Source organism: Engystomops pustulosus, chromosome 9 (assembly GCF_040894005.1).
Source record: "Engystomops pustulosus chromosome 9, aEngPut4.maternal, whole genome shotgun sequence".
Lineage (NCBI taxonomy): Eukaryota > Metazoa > Chordata > Amphibia > Anura > Leptodactylidae > Engystomops > Engystomops pustulosus.
Window position 1 is genome coordinate 63,244,143 of NC_092419.1, and position 12,889 is coordinate 63,257,031.

Sequence of the window (12,889 nt, forward strand, 5' to 3'; positions counted from 1 at the left end):
TGTGTTAGTTTCTCTATGAGATAGTAAAAGAAGGTTCAAATTGAACAGCTGCTGTCAACGGCCATTCTAAGCTGAATGTGCCTGCTCTCGTCAGATCGCAGCAGCAATGCAGTTTAAGGCTTTGCAAGTACCAGCATGGGAGACTGGCTGGGAATCCCAAGTTCTGTTGACCTTTTTGAACCTGAAAATGTGTTAGTTTCTCTATGAGATAGTAAAAGAAGGTTCAAATTGAACAGCTGCTGTCAACGGCCATTCTAAGCTGAATGTGCGTGCTCTTGTCAGATCGCAGCAGCGAAGCAGCTTAAGGCTTGGCAAGTACCAGCATGGGAGACTGGCTTGGAATCCCAAGTTCTGGTGACCTTTTTGAACCTGAAAATTGTGTTAGTTTCTCTATGAGATAGCAAAAGAAGGTTCAAATTGAACAGCTGCTGTCAACGGCCATTCTAAGCTGAATGTGCCTGCTCTTGTCAGATTGCAGCAGCAATGCAGCTTAAGGCTTGGCAAGTACCAGCATGGGAGACTGGCTTGGAATCCCAAGTTCTGGTGACCTTTTTGAACCTGAAAATTGTGTTAGTTTCTATATAAGATAGTAGAAGAAGGTTCAAATTGAACCACTGCTGTCAACGGCCATTCTAAGCTGCATGTGCCTGCTCTCGCCAGATCGCAGCAGCAATGCAGCATAAGGCTTGGCAAGTACCAGCATGGGAGACTGGCTTGGAATCCCAAGTTCCGTTGCCCTTTTTGAACCTGAAAATTGTGTTAGTTTCTCTATGAGATAGTAAAAGAAGGTTCAAATTGAACAGCTGCTGTCAACGGCCATTCTAAGCTGAATGTGCGTGCTCTTGTCAGATCGCAGCAGCGATGCAGCTTAAGGCTTCGCAAGTACCAGCATGGGAGACTGGCTTGGAATCCCAAGTTCTGGTGACCTTTTTGAACCTGAAAATTGTGTGAGTTTCTCTATGAGATAGCAAAAGAAGGTTCAAATTGAACAGCTGCTGTCAACGGCCATTCTAAGCTGAATGTGCCTGCTCTTGTCAGATTGCAGCAGCAATGCAGCTTAAGGCTTGGCAAGTACCAGCATGGGAGACTGGCTTGGAATCCCAAGTTCTGGTGACCTTTTTGAACCTGAAAATTGTGTTAGTTTCTATATAAGATAGTAGAAGAAGGTTCAAATTGAACAACTGCTGTCAATGGCCATTCTAAGCTGAATGTGCCTGCTCTCGCCAGATCGCAGCAGCAATGCAGCTTAAGGCTTGGCAAGTACCAGCATGGGAGACTGGCTGGGAATCCCAAGTTCCGTTGCCCTTTTTGAACCTGAAAATTGTGTTAGTTTCTCTATGAGATAGTAAAAGAAGGTTCAAATTGAACAGCTGCTGTCAACAGCCATTCTAAGCTGAATGTGCGTGCTCTTGTCAGATCGCAGCAGTGATGCAGCTTAAGGCTTGGCAAGTACCAGCATGGGAGACTGGCTTGGAATCCCAAGTTCTGGTGACCTTTTTGAACCTGAAAATTGTGTTAGTTTCTCTATGAGATAGCAAAAGAAGGTTCAAATTGAACAGCTGCTGTCAACGGCCATTCTAAGCTGAATGTGCCTGCTCTTGTCAGATTGCAGCAGCAATGCAGCTTAAGGCTTGGCAAGTACCAGCATGGGAGACTGGCTTGGAATCCCAAGTTCTGGTGACCTTTTTGAACCTGAAAATTGTGTTAGTTTCTATATAAGATAGTAGAAGAAGGTTCAAATTGAACAACTGCTGTCAATGGCCATTCTAAGCTGAATGTGCCTGCTCTCGCCAGATCGCAGCAGCAATGCAGCTTAAGGCTTGGCAAGTACCAGCATGGGAGACTGGCTGGGAATCCCAAGTTCCGTTGCCCTTTTTGAACCTGAAAATTGTGTTAGTTTCTCTATGAGATAGTAAAAGAAGGTTCAAATTGAACAGCTGCTGTCAACGGCCATTCTAAGCTGAATGTGCCTGCTCTCGTCAGATCGCAGCAGCAATGCAGCTTAAGGCGTGGCAAGTTCCAGCATGGGAGACTGGCTGGGAATCCCAAGTTCTGTTGACGTTTTTGAACTTGAAAATTGTTTTGGTTTCTCTATGAGATAGTAAAAGAAGGTTCAATTTTAAATGCTGCTGTCAATGGCCATTCTAAGCTGAATGTGCCTGCTCTTGTCAGATCGCAGCAGCAATGCAGCTTAAGGCTTGGCAAGTACCAGCATGGGAGACTGGCTGGGAATCCCAAGTTCTGGTGACTTTTTTGAACCTGAAAATTGTGTTAGTTTCTCTATGAGATAGTAAAAGAAGGTTCAAATTGAACAGCTGCTGTCAATGGCCATTCTAAGCTGAATGTGCCTGCTCTCGTCAGATCGCAGCAGCAATGCAGCTTAAGGCTTGGCAAGTACCAGCATGGGAGACTGGCTGGGAATCCCAAGTTCTGTTGACCTTTTTGAACCTGAAAATGTGTTAGTTTCTCTATGAGATAGTAAAAGAAGGTTCAAATTGAACAGCTGCTGTCAACGGCCATTCTAAGCTGAATGTGCGTGCTCTTGTCAGATCGCAGCAGCGATGCAGCTTAAGGCTTGGCAAGTACCAGCATGGGAGACTGGCTGGGAATCCCAAGTTCCGTTGACCTTATTGAACCTGAAAATTGTGTTAGTTTCTGTATGAGATAGTAAAAGAAGGTTCAAATTGAAAAGCTGCTGTCAACGGCAATTCTAAGCTGAATGTGCGTGCTCTTCTCAGATCGCAGCAGCGATGCAGCTTAAGGCTTGGCAAGTACCAGCATGGGAGACTGGCTGGGAATTCCAAGTTCTGGTGACCTTTTTGAACCTGAAAATTGTGTTAGTTTCTCTATGAGATAGTAGAAGAAGGTTCAAATTGAACAACTGCTGTCAACGGCCATTCTAAGCTGAATGTGTGTGCTCTTTTCAGATCGCAGCAGCAATGCAGCTTAAGGCTTGGCAAGTACCAGCATGGGAGACTGGCTGGGAATCCCAAGTTCTGTTGACCTTTTTGAACCTGAAAATTGTGTTAGTTTCTCTATGAGATAGTAAAAGAAGGTTCAAATTGAACAGCTGCTGTCAACGGCAATTCTAAGCTGAATGTGCCTGCTCTCGTCAGATCGCAGCAGCAATGCAGTTTAAGGCTTGGCAAGTACCAGCATGGGAGACTGGCTGGGAATCCCAAGTTCCGTTGACCTTTTTGAACCTGAAAATTGTGTTAGTTTCTCTATGAGATAGTAAAAGAAGGTTCAAATTGAACAGCTGCTGTCAACGGCCATTCTAAGCTGAATGTGCCTGCTCTCGTCAGATCGCAGCAGCAATGCAGCTTAAGGCTTGGCAAGTACCAGCATGGGAGACTGGCTGGGAATCCCAAGTTCTGTTGACCTTTTTGAACCTGAAAATGTGTTAGTTTCTCTATGAGATAGTAAAAGAAGGTTCAAATTGAACAGCTGCTGTCAACGGCCATTCTAAGCTGAATGTGCGTGCTCTTGTCAGATCGCAGCAGCGATGCAGCTTAAGGCTTGGCAAGTACCAGCATGGGAGACTGGCTTGGATTCCCAAGTTCTGGTGACCTTTTTGAACCTGAAAATTGTGTTAGTTTCTCTATGAGATAGCAAAAGAAGGTTCAAATTGAACAGCTGCTGTCAACGGCCATTCTAAGCTGAATGTGCCTGCTCTTGTCAGATTGCAGCAGCAATGCAGCTTAAGGCTTGGCAAGTACCAGCATGGGAGACTGGCTTGGAATCCCAAGTTCTGGTGACCTTTTTGAACCTGAAAATTGTGTTAGTTTCTATATAAGATAGTAGAAGAAGGTTCAAATTGAACAACTGCTGTCAACGGCCATTCTAAGCTGAATGTGCCTGCTCTCGCCAGATCGCAGCAGCAATGCAGCATAAGGCTTGGCAAGTACCAGCATGGGAGACTGGCTGGGAATCCCAAGTTCCGTTGCCCTTTTTGAACCTGAAAATTGTGTTAGTTTCTCTATAAGATAGTAAAAGAAGGTTCAAATTGAACAGCTGCTGTCAACGGCCATTCTAAGCTGAATGTGCGTGCTCTTGTCAGATCGCAGCAGCGATGCAGCTTAAGGCTTGGCAAGTACCAGCATGGGAGACTGGCTTGGAATCCCAAGTTCTGGTGACCTTTTTGAACCTGAAAATTGTGTTAGTTTCTCTATGAGATAGCAAAAGAAGGTTCAAATTGAACAGCTGCTGTCAACGGCCATTCTAAGCTGAATGTGCCTGCTCTTGTCAGATTGCAGCAGCAATGCAGCTTAAGGCTTGGCAAGTACCAGCATGGGAGACTGGCTTGGAATCCCAAGTTCTGGTGACCTTTTTGAACCTGAAAATTGTGTTAGTTTCTATATAAGATAGTAGAAGAAGGTTCAAATTGAACAACTGCTGTCAATGGCCATTCTAAGCTGAATGTGCCTGCTCTCGCCAGATCGCAGCAGCAATGCAGCTTAAGGCTTGGCAAGTACCAGCATGGGAGACTGGCTGGGAATCCCAAGTTCCGTTGCCCTTTTTGAACCTGAAAATTGTGTTAGTTTCTCTATGAGATAGTAAAAGAAGGTTCAAATTGAACAGCTGCTGTCAACGGCCATTCTAAGCTGAATGTGCGTGCTCTTGTCAGATCGCAGCAGCGATGCAGCTTAAGGCTTGGCAAGTACCAGCATGGGAGACTGGCTTGGAATCCCAAGTTCTGGTGACCTTTTTGAACCTGAAAATTGTGTTAGTTTCTCTATGAGATAGCAAAAGAAGGTTCAAATTGAACAGCTGCTGTCAACGGCCATTCTAAGCTGAATGTGCGTGCTCTTGTCAGATTGCAGCAGCAATGCAGCTTAAGGCTTGGCAAGTACCAGCATGGGAGACTGGCTTGGAATCCCAAGTTCTGGTGACCTTTTTGAACCTGAAAATTGTGTTAGTTTCTATATGAGATAGTAGAAGAAGGTTCAAATTGAACAACTGCTGTCAACGGCCATTCTAAGCTGAATGTGCCTGCTCTCGCCAGATCGCAGCAGCAATGCAGCATAAGGCTTGGCAAGTACCAGCATGGGAGACTGGCTGGGAATCCCAAGTTCCGTTGCCCTTTTTGAACCTGAAAATTGTGTTAGTTTCTCTATGAGATAGTAAAAGAAGGTTCAAATTGAACAGCTGCTGTCAACGGCCATTCTAAGCTGAATGTGCGTGCTCTTGTCAGATCGCAGCAGCGATGCAGCTTAAGGTTTGGCAAGTACCAGCATGGAAGACTGGCTTGGAATCCCAAGTTCTGGTGACCTTTTTGAACCTGAAAATTGTGTTAGTTTCTCTATGAGATAGCAAAAGAAGGTTCAAATTGAACAGCTGCTGTCAACGGCCATTCTAAGCTGAATGTGCCTGCTCTCGTCAGATTGCAGCAGCAATGCAGCTTAAGGCTTGGCAAGTACCAGCATGGGAGACTGGCTGGGAATCCCAAGTTCTGTTGACCTTTTTGAACCTGAAAATTGTGTTAGTTTCTCTATGAGATAGTAGAAGAAGGTTCAAATTGAACAGCTGCTGTCAACGGCCATTCTAAGCTGAATGTGTGTGCTCTTTTCAGATCGCAGCAGCGATGCAGCTTAAGGCTTGGCAAGTACCAGCATGGGAGACTGGCTGGGAATCCCAAGTTCTGTTGACCTTTTTGAACCTGAAAATTGTGTTAGTTTCTCTATGAGATAGTAAAAAAAGGTTCAAATTGAACAGCTGCTGTCAACGGCAATTCTAAGCTGAATGTGCCTGCTCTCGTCAGATTGAAGCAGCAATGCAGCTTAAGGCTTGGCAAGTACCAGCATGGGAGACTGGCTGGGAATCCCAAGTTCCGTTGACCGTTTTGAACCTGAAAATTGTGTTAGTTTCTCTATGAGATAGTAAAAGAAGGTTCAAATTGAACAGCTGCTGTCAACGGCCATTTTAAGCTGAATGTGCCTGCTCTCGTCAGATCGCAGCAGCAATGCAGTTTAAGGCTTGGCAAGTACCAGCATGGGAGACTGGCTGGGAATCCCAAGTTCCGTTGACCTTTTTGAACCTGAAAATTGTGTTAGTTTCTCTATGAGATAGTAAAAGAAGGTTCAAATTGAACAGCTGCTGTCAACGGCCATTCTAAGCTGAATGTGCCTGCTCTCGTCAGATCGCAGCAGCAATGCAGCTTAAGGCTTGGCAAGTACCAGCATGGGAGACTGGCTGGGAATCCCAAGTTCTGTTGACCTTTTTGAACCTGAAAATGTGTTAGTTTCTCTATGAGATAGTAAAAGAAGGTTCAAATTGAACAGCTGCTGTCAACGGCCATTCTAAGCTGAATGTGCGTGCTCTTGTCAGATCGCAGCAGCGATGCAGCTTAAGGCTTGGCAAGTACCAGCATGGGAGACTGGCTTGGATTCCCAAGTTCTGGTGACCTTTTTGAACCTGAAAATTGTGTTAGTTTCTCTATGAGATAGCAAAAGAAGGTTCAAATTGAACAGCTGCTGTCAACGGCCATTCTAAGCTGAATGTGCGTGCTCTTGTCAGATCGCAGCAGCGATGCAGCTTAAGGCTTGGCAAGTACCAGCATGGGAGACTGGCTTGGAATCCCAAGTTCTGGTGACCTTTTTGAACCTGAAAATTGTGTTAGTTTCTCTATGAGATAGCAAAAGAAGGTTCAAATTGAACAGCTGCTGTCAACGGCCATTCTAAGCTGAATGTGCCTGCTCTTGTCAGATTGCAGCAGCAATGCAGCTTAAGGCTTGGCAAGTACCAGCATGGGAGACTGGCTTGGAATCCCAAGTTCTGGTGACTTTTTTGAACCTGAAAATTGTGTTAGTTTCTATATAAGATAGTAGAAGAAGGTTCAAATTGAACAACTGCTGTCAATGGCCATTCTAAGCTGAATGTGCCTGCTCTCGCCAGATCGCAGCAGCAATGCAGCTTAAGGCTTGGCAAGTACCAGCATGGGAGACTGGCTGGGAATCCCAAGTTCCGTTGCCCTTTTTGAACCTGAAAATTGTGTTAGTTTCTCTATGAGATAGTAAAAGAAGGTTCAAATTGAACAGCTGCTGTCAACGGCCATTCTAAGCTGAATGTGCGTGCTCTTGTCAGATCGCAGCAGCGATGCAGCTTAAGGCTTGGCAAGTACCAGCATGGGAGACTGGCTTGGAATCCCAAGTTCTGGTGACCTTTTTGAACCTGAAAATTGTGTTAGTTTCTCTATGAGATAGCAAAAGAAGGTTCAAATTGAACAGCTGCTGTCAACGGCCATTCTAAGCTGAATGTGCCTGCTCTCGTCAGATTGCAGCAGCAATGCAGCTTAAGGCTTGGCAAGTACCAGCATGGGAGACTGGCTGGGAATCCCAAGTTCTGTTGACCATTTTGAACCTGAAAATTGTGTTAGTTTGTCTATGAGATAGTAGAAGAAGGTTCAAATTGAACAACTGCTGTCAACGGCCATTCTAAGCTGAATGTGTGTGCTCTTTTCAGATCGCAGCAGCGATGCAGCTTAAGGCTTGGCAAGTACCAGCATGGGAGACTGGCTGGGAATCCCAAGTTCTGTTGACCTTTTTGAACCTGAAAATTGTGTTAGTTTCTCTATGAGATAGTAAAAAAAGGTTCAAATTGAACAGCTGCTGTCAACGGCAATTCTAAGCTGAATGTGCCTGCTCTCGTCAGATTGCAGCAGCAATGCAGCTTAAGGCTTGGCAAGTACCAGCATGGGAGACTGGCTGGGAATCCCAAGTTCCGTTGACCGTTTTGAACCTGAAAATTGTGTTAGTTTCTCTATGAGATAGTAAAAGAAGGTTCAAATTGAACAGCTGCTGTCAACGGCCATTTTAAGCTGAATGTGCCTGCTCTCGTCAGATTGCAGCAGCAATGCAGTTTAAGGCTTGGCAAGTACCAGCATGGGAGACTGGCTGGGAATCCCAAGTTCCGTTGACCTTTTTGAACCTGAAAATTGTGTTAGTTTCTCTATGAGATAGTAAAAGAAGGTTCAAATTGAACAGCTGCTGTCAACGGCCATTCTAAGCTGAATGTGCCTGCTCTCGTCAGATCGCAGCAGCAATGCAGCTTAAGGCTTGGCAAGTACCAGCATGGGAGACTGGCTGGGAATCCCAAGTTCTGTTGACCTTTTTGAACCTGAAAATGTGTTAGTTTCTCTATGAGATAGTAAAAGAAGGTTCAAATTGAACAGCTGCTGTCAACGGCCATTCTAAGCTGAATGTGCGTGCTCTTGTCAGATCGCAGCAGCGATGCAGCTTAAGGCTTGGCAAGTACCAGCATGGGAGACTGGCTTGGAATCCCAAGTTCTGGTGACCTTTTTGAACCTGAAAATTGTGTTAGTTTCTCTATGAGATAGCAAAAGAAGGTTCAAATTGAACAGCTGCTGTCAACGGCCATTCTAAGCTGAATGTGCCTGCTCTTGTCAGATTGCAGCAGCAATGCAGCTTAAGGCTTGGCAAGTACCAGCATGGGAGACTGGCTTGGAATCCCAAGTTCTGGTGACCTTTTTGAACCTGAAAATTGTGTTAGTTTCTATATAAGATAGTAGAAGAAGGTTCAAATTGAACAACTGCTGTCAACGGCCATTCTAAGCTGAATGTGCCTGCTCTCGCCAGATCGCAGCAGCAATGCAGCATAAGGCTTGGCAAGTACCAGCATGGGAGACTGGCTGGGAATCCCAAGTTCCGTTGCCCTTTTTGAACCTGAAAATTGTGTTAGTTTCTCTATGAGATAGTAAAAGAAGGTTCAAATTGAACAGCTGCTGTCAACGGCCATTCTAAGCTGAATGTGCGTGCTCTTGTCAGATCGCAGCAGCGATGCAGCTTAAGGCTTGGCAAGTACCAGCATGGGAGACTGGCTTGGAATTCCAAGTTCTGGTGACCTTTTTGAACCTGAAAATTGTGTTAGTTTCTCTATGAGATAGCAAAAGAAGGTTCAAATTGAACAGCTGCTGTCAACGGCCATTCTAAGCTGAATGTGCCTGCTCTTGTCAGATTGCAGCAGCAATGCAGCTTAAGGCTTGGCAAGTACCAGCATGGGAGACTGGCTTGGAATCCCAAGTTCTGGTGACCTTTTTGAACCTTAAAATTGTGTTAGTTTCTATATAAGATAGTAGAAGAAGGTTCAAATTGAACAACTGCTGTCAATGGCCATTCTAAGCTGAATGTGCCTGCTCTCGCCAGATCGCAGCAGCAATGCAGCTTAAGGCTTGGCAAGTACCAGCATGGGAGACTGGCTGGGAATCCCAAGTTCCGTTGCCCTTTTTGAACCTGAAAATTGTGTTAGTTTCTCTATGAGATAGTAAAAGAAGGTTCAAATTGAACAGCTGCTGTCAACGGCCATTCTAAGCTCAATGTGCGTGCTCTTGTCAGATCGCAGCAGCGATGCAGCTTAAGGCTTGGCAAGTACCAGCATGGGAGACTGGCTTGGAATCCCAAGTTCTGGTGACCTTTTTGAACCTGAAAATTGTGTTAGTTTCTCTATGAGATAGCAAAAGAAGGTTCAAATTGAACAGCTGCTGTCAACGGCCATTCTAAGCTGAATGTGCCTGCTCTTGTCAGATTGCAGCAGCAATGCAGCTTAAGGCTTGGCAAGTACCAGCATGGGAGACTGGCTTGGAATCCCAAGTTCTGGTGACCTTTTTGAACCTGAAAATTGTGTTAGTTTCTATATAAGATAGTAGAAGAAGGTTCAAATTGAACAACTGCTGTCAATGGCCATTCTAAGCTGAATGTGCCTGCTCTCGCCAGATCGCAGCAGCAATGCAGCTTAAGGCTTGGCAAGTACCAGCATGGGAGACTGGCTGGGAATCCCAAGTTCCGTTGCCCTTTTTGAACCTGAAAATTGTGTTAGTTTCTCTATGAGATAGTAAAAGAAGGTTCAAATTGAACAGCTGCTGTCAACGGCCATTCTAAGCTCAATGTGCGTGCTCTTGTCAGATCGCAGCAGCGATGCAGCTTAAGGCTTGGCAAGTACCAGCATGGGAGACTGGCTTGGAATCCCAAGTTCTGGTGACCTTTTTGAACCTGAAAATTGTGTTAGTTTCTCTATGAGATAGCAAAAGAAGGTTCAAATTGAACAGCTGCTGTCAACGGCCATTCTAAGCTGAATGTGCCTGCTCTTGTCAGATTGCAGCAGCAATGCAGCTTAAGGCTTGGCAAGTACCAGCATGGGAGACTGGCTTGGAATCCCAAGTTCTGGTGACCTTTTTGAACCTGAAAATTGTGTTAGTTTCTATATAAGATAGTAGAAGAAGGTTCAAATTGAACAACTGCTGTCAATGGCCATTCTAAGCTGAATGTGCCTGCTCTCGCCAGATCGCAGCAACAATGCAGCATAAGGCTTGGCAAGTACCAGCATGGGAGACTGGCTGGGAATCCCAAGTTCCGTTGCCCTTTTTGAACCTGAAAATTGTGTTAGTTTCTCTATGAGATATTAAAAGAAGGTTCAAATTGAACAGCTGCTGTCAACGGCCATTCTAAGCTGAATGTGCGTGCTCTTGTCAGATCGCAGCAGCAATGCAGCTTAAGGCGTGGCAAGTTCCAGCATGGGAGACTGGCTGGGAATCCCAAGTTCTGTTGACGTTTTTGAACTTGAAAATTGTTTTGGTTTCTCTATGAGATAGTAAAAGAAGGTTCAATTTGAAATGCTGCTGTCAATGGCCATTCTAAGCTGAATGTGCCTGCTCTTGTCAGATCGCAGCAGCAATGCAGCTTAAGGCTTGGCAAGTACCAGCATGGGAGACTGGCTGGGAATCCCAAGTTCTGGTGACTTTTTTGAACCTGAAAATTGTGTTAGTTTCTCTATGAGATAGTAAAAGAAGGTTCAAATTGAACAGCTGCTGTCAATGGCCATTCTAAGCTGAATGTGCCTGCTCTCGTCAGATCGCAGCAGCAATGCAGCTTAAGGCTTGGCAAGTACCAGCATGGGAGACTGGCTGGGAATCCCAAGTTCTGTTGACCTTTTTGAACCTGAAAATGTGTTAGTTTCTCTATGAGATAGTAAAAGAAGGTTCAAATTGAACAGCTGCTGTCAACGGCCATTCTAAGCTGAATGTGCGTGCTCTTGTCAGATCGCAGCAGCGATGCAGCTTAAGGCTTGGCAAGTACCAGCATGGGAGACTGGCTGGGAATTCCAAGTTCTGGTGACCTTTTTGAACCTGAAAATTGTGTTAGTTTCTCTATGAGATAGTAGAAGAAGGTTCAAATTGAACAACTGCTGTCAACGGCCATTCTAAGCTGAATGTGTGTGCTCTTTTCAGATCGCAGCAGCAATGCAGCTTAAGGCTTGGCAAGTACCAGCATGGGAGACTGGCTGGGAATCCCAAGTTCTGTTGACCTTTTTGAACCTGAAAATTGTGTTAGTTTCTCTATGAGATAGTAAAAGAAGGTTCAAATTGAACAGCTGCTGTCAACGGCAATTCTAAGCTGAATGTGCCTGCTCTCGTCAGATCGCAGCAGCAATGCAGTTTAAGGCTTGGCAAGTACCAGCATGGGAGACTGGCTGGGAATCCCAAGTTCCGTTGACCTTTTTGAACCTGAAAATTGTGTTAGTTTCTCTATGAGATAGTAAAAGAAGGTTCAAATTGAACAGCTGCTGTCAACGGCCATTCTAAGCTGAATGTGCCTGCTCTCGTCAGATCGCAGCAGCAATGCAGCTTAAGGCTTGGCAAGTACCAGCATGGGAGACTGGCTGGGAATCCCAAGTTCTGTTGACCTTTTTGAACCTGAAAATGTGTTAGTTTCTCTATGAGATAGTAAAAGAAGGTTCAAATTGAACAGCTGCTGTCAACGGCCATTCTAAGCTGAATGTGCGTGCTCTTGTCAGATCGCAGCAGCGATGCAGCTTAAGGCTTGGCAAGTACCAGCATGGGAGACTGGCTTGGATTCCCAAGTTCTGGTGACCTTTTTGAACCTGAAAATTGTGTTAGTTTCTCTATGAGATAGCAAAAGAAGGTTCAAATTGAACAGCTGCTGTCAACGGCCATTCTAAGCTGAATGTGCCTGCTCTTGTCAGATTGCAGCAGCAATGCAGCTTAAGGCTTGGCAAGTACCAGCATGGGAGACTGGCTTGGAATCCCAAGTTCTGGTGACCTTTTTGAACCTGAAAATTGTGTTAGTTTCTATATAAGATAGTAGAAGAAGGTTCAAATTGAACAACTGCTGTCAACGGCCATTCTAAGCTGAATGTGCCTGCTCTCCCCAGATCGCAGCAGCAATGCAGCATAAGGCTTGGCAAGTACCAGCATGGGAGACTGGCTGGGAATCCCAAGTTCCGTTGCCCTTTTTGAACCTGAAAATTGTGTTAGTTTCTCTATAAGATAGTAAAAGAAGGTTCAAATTGAACAGCTGCTGTCAACGGCCATTCTAAGCTGAATGTGCGTGCTCTTGTCAGATCGCAGCAGCGATGCAGCTTAAGGCTTGGCAAGTACCAGCATGGGAGACTGGCTTGGAATCCCAAGTTCTGGTGACCTTTTTGAACCTGAAAATTGTGTTAGTTTCTCTATGAGATAGCAAAAGAAGGTTCAAATTGAACAGCTGCTGTCAACGGCCATTCTAAGCTGAATGTGCCTGCTCTTGTCAGATTGCAGCAGCAATGCAGCTTAAGGCTTGGCAAGTACCAGCATGGGAGACTGGCTTGGAATCCCAAGTTCTGGTGACCTTTTTGAACCTGAAAATTGTGTTAGTTTCTATATAAGATAGTAGAAGAAGGTTCAAATTGAACAACTGCTGTCAATGGCCATTCTAAGCTGAATGTGCCTGCTCTCGCCAGATCGCAGCAGCAATGCAGCTTAAGGCTTGGCAAGTACCAGCATGGGAGACTGGCTGGGAATCCCAAGTTCCGTTGCCCTTTTTGAACCTGAAAATTGTGTTAGTTTCTCTATGAGATAGTAAAAGAAGGTTCAAATTGA

At 45.1% G+C, this 12,889-nt stretch overlaps 15 pseudogenes; all 15 read left to right on the forward strand.

The window, feature by feature from the left end:
- The first annotated feature begins 53 nt into the window (after positions 1-53).
- Positions 54-172, forward strand: LOC140097432 (5S ribosomal RNA; annotated as a pseudogene).
- Positions 173-2,320: 2,148 nt separating this feature from the next.
- On the forward strand, positions 2,321-2,439 carry LOC140083704 (5S ribosomal RNA; annotated as a pseudogene).
- A 69-nt stretch (positions 2,440-2,508) lies between these two features.
- On the forward strand, positions 2,509-2,627 carry LOC140095903 (5S ribosomal RNA; annotated as a pseudogene).
- Positions 2,628-3,075: 448 nt separating this feature from the next.
- On the forward strand, positions 3,076-3,194 carry LOC140089207 (5S ribosomal RNA; annotated as a pseudogene).
- Positions 3,195-3,264: 70 nt separating this feature from the next.
- LOC140079169 (5S ribosomal RNA) lies at positions 3,265-3,383 on the forward strand (annotated as a pseudogene).
- Positions 3,384-5,342: 1,959 nt separating this feature from the next.
- Positions 5,343-5,461, forward strand: LOC140089576 (5S ribosomal RNA; annotated as a pseudogene).
- Positions 5,462-5,909: 448 nt separating this feature from the next.
- Positions 5,910-6,028, forward strand: LOC140091107 (5S ribosomal RNA; annotated as a pseudogene).
- A 70-nt stretch (positions 6,029-6,098) lies between these two features.
- Positions 6,099-6,217, forward strand: LOC140079170 (5S ribosomal RNA; annotated as a pseudogene).
- A 1,014-nt stretch (positions 6,218-7,231) lies between these two features.
- On the forward strand, positions 7,232-7,350 carry LOC140089577 (5S ribosomal RNA; annotated as a pseudogene).
- A 259-nt stretch (positions 7,351-7,609) lies between these two features.
- On the forward strand, positions 7,610-7,728 carry LOC140093597 (5S ribosomal RNA; annotated as a pseudogene).
- A 70-nt stretch (positions 7,729-7,798) lies between these two features.
- Positions 7,799-7,917, forward strand: LOC140097618 (5S ribosomal RNA; annotated as a pseudogene).
- A 70-nt stretch (positions 7,918-7,987) lies between these two features.
- Positions 7,988-8,106, forward strand: LOC140079171 (5S ribosomal RNA; annotated as a pseudogene).
- Positions 8,107-10,821: 2,715 nt separating this feature from the next.
- On the forward strand, positions 10,822-10,940 carry LOC140083705 (5S ribosomal RNA; annotated as a pseudogene).
- Positions 10,941-11,387: 447 nt separating this feature from the next.
- On the forward strand, positions 11,388-11,506 carry LOC140089208 (5S ribosomal RNA; annotated as a pseudogene).
- A 70-nt stretch (positions 11,507-11,576) lies between these two features.
- On the forward strand, positions 11,577-11,695 carry LOC140079172 (5S ribosomal RNA; annotated as a pseudogene).
- The last annotated feature ends 1,194 nt before the right edge of the window (positions 11,696-12,889 follow it).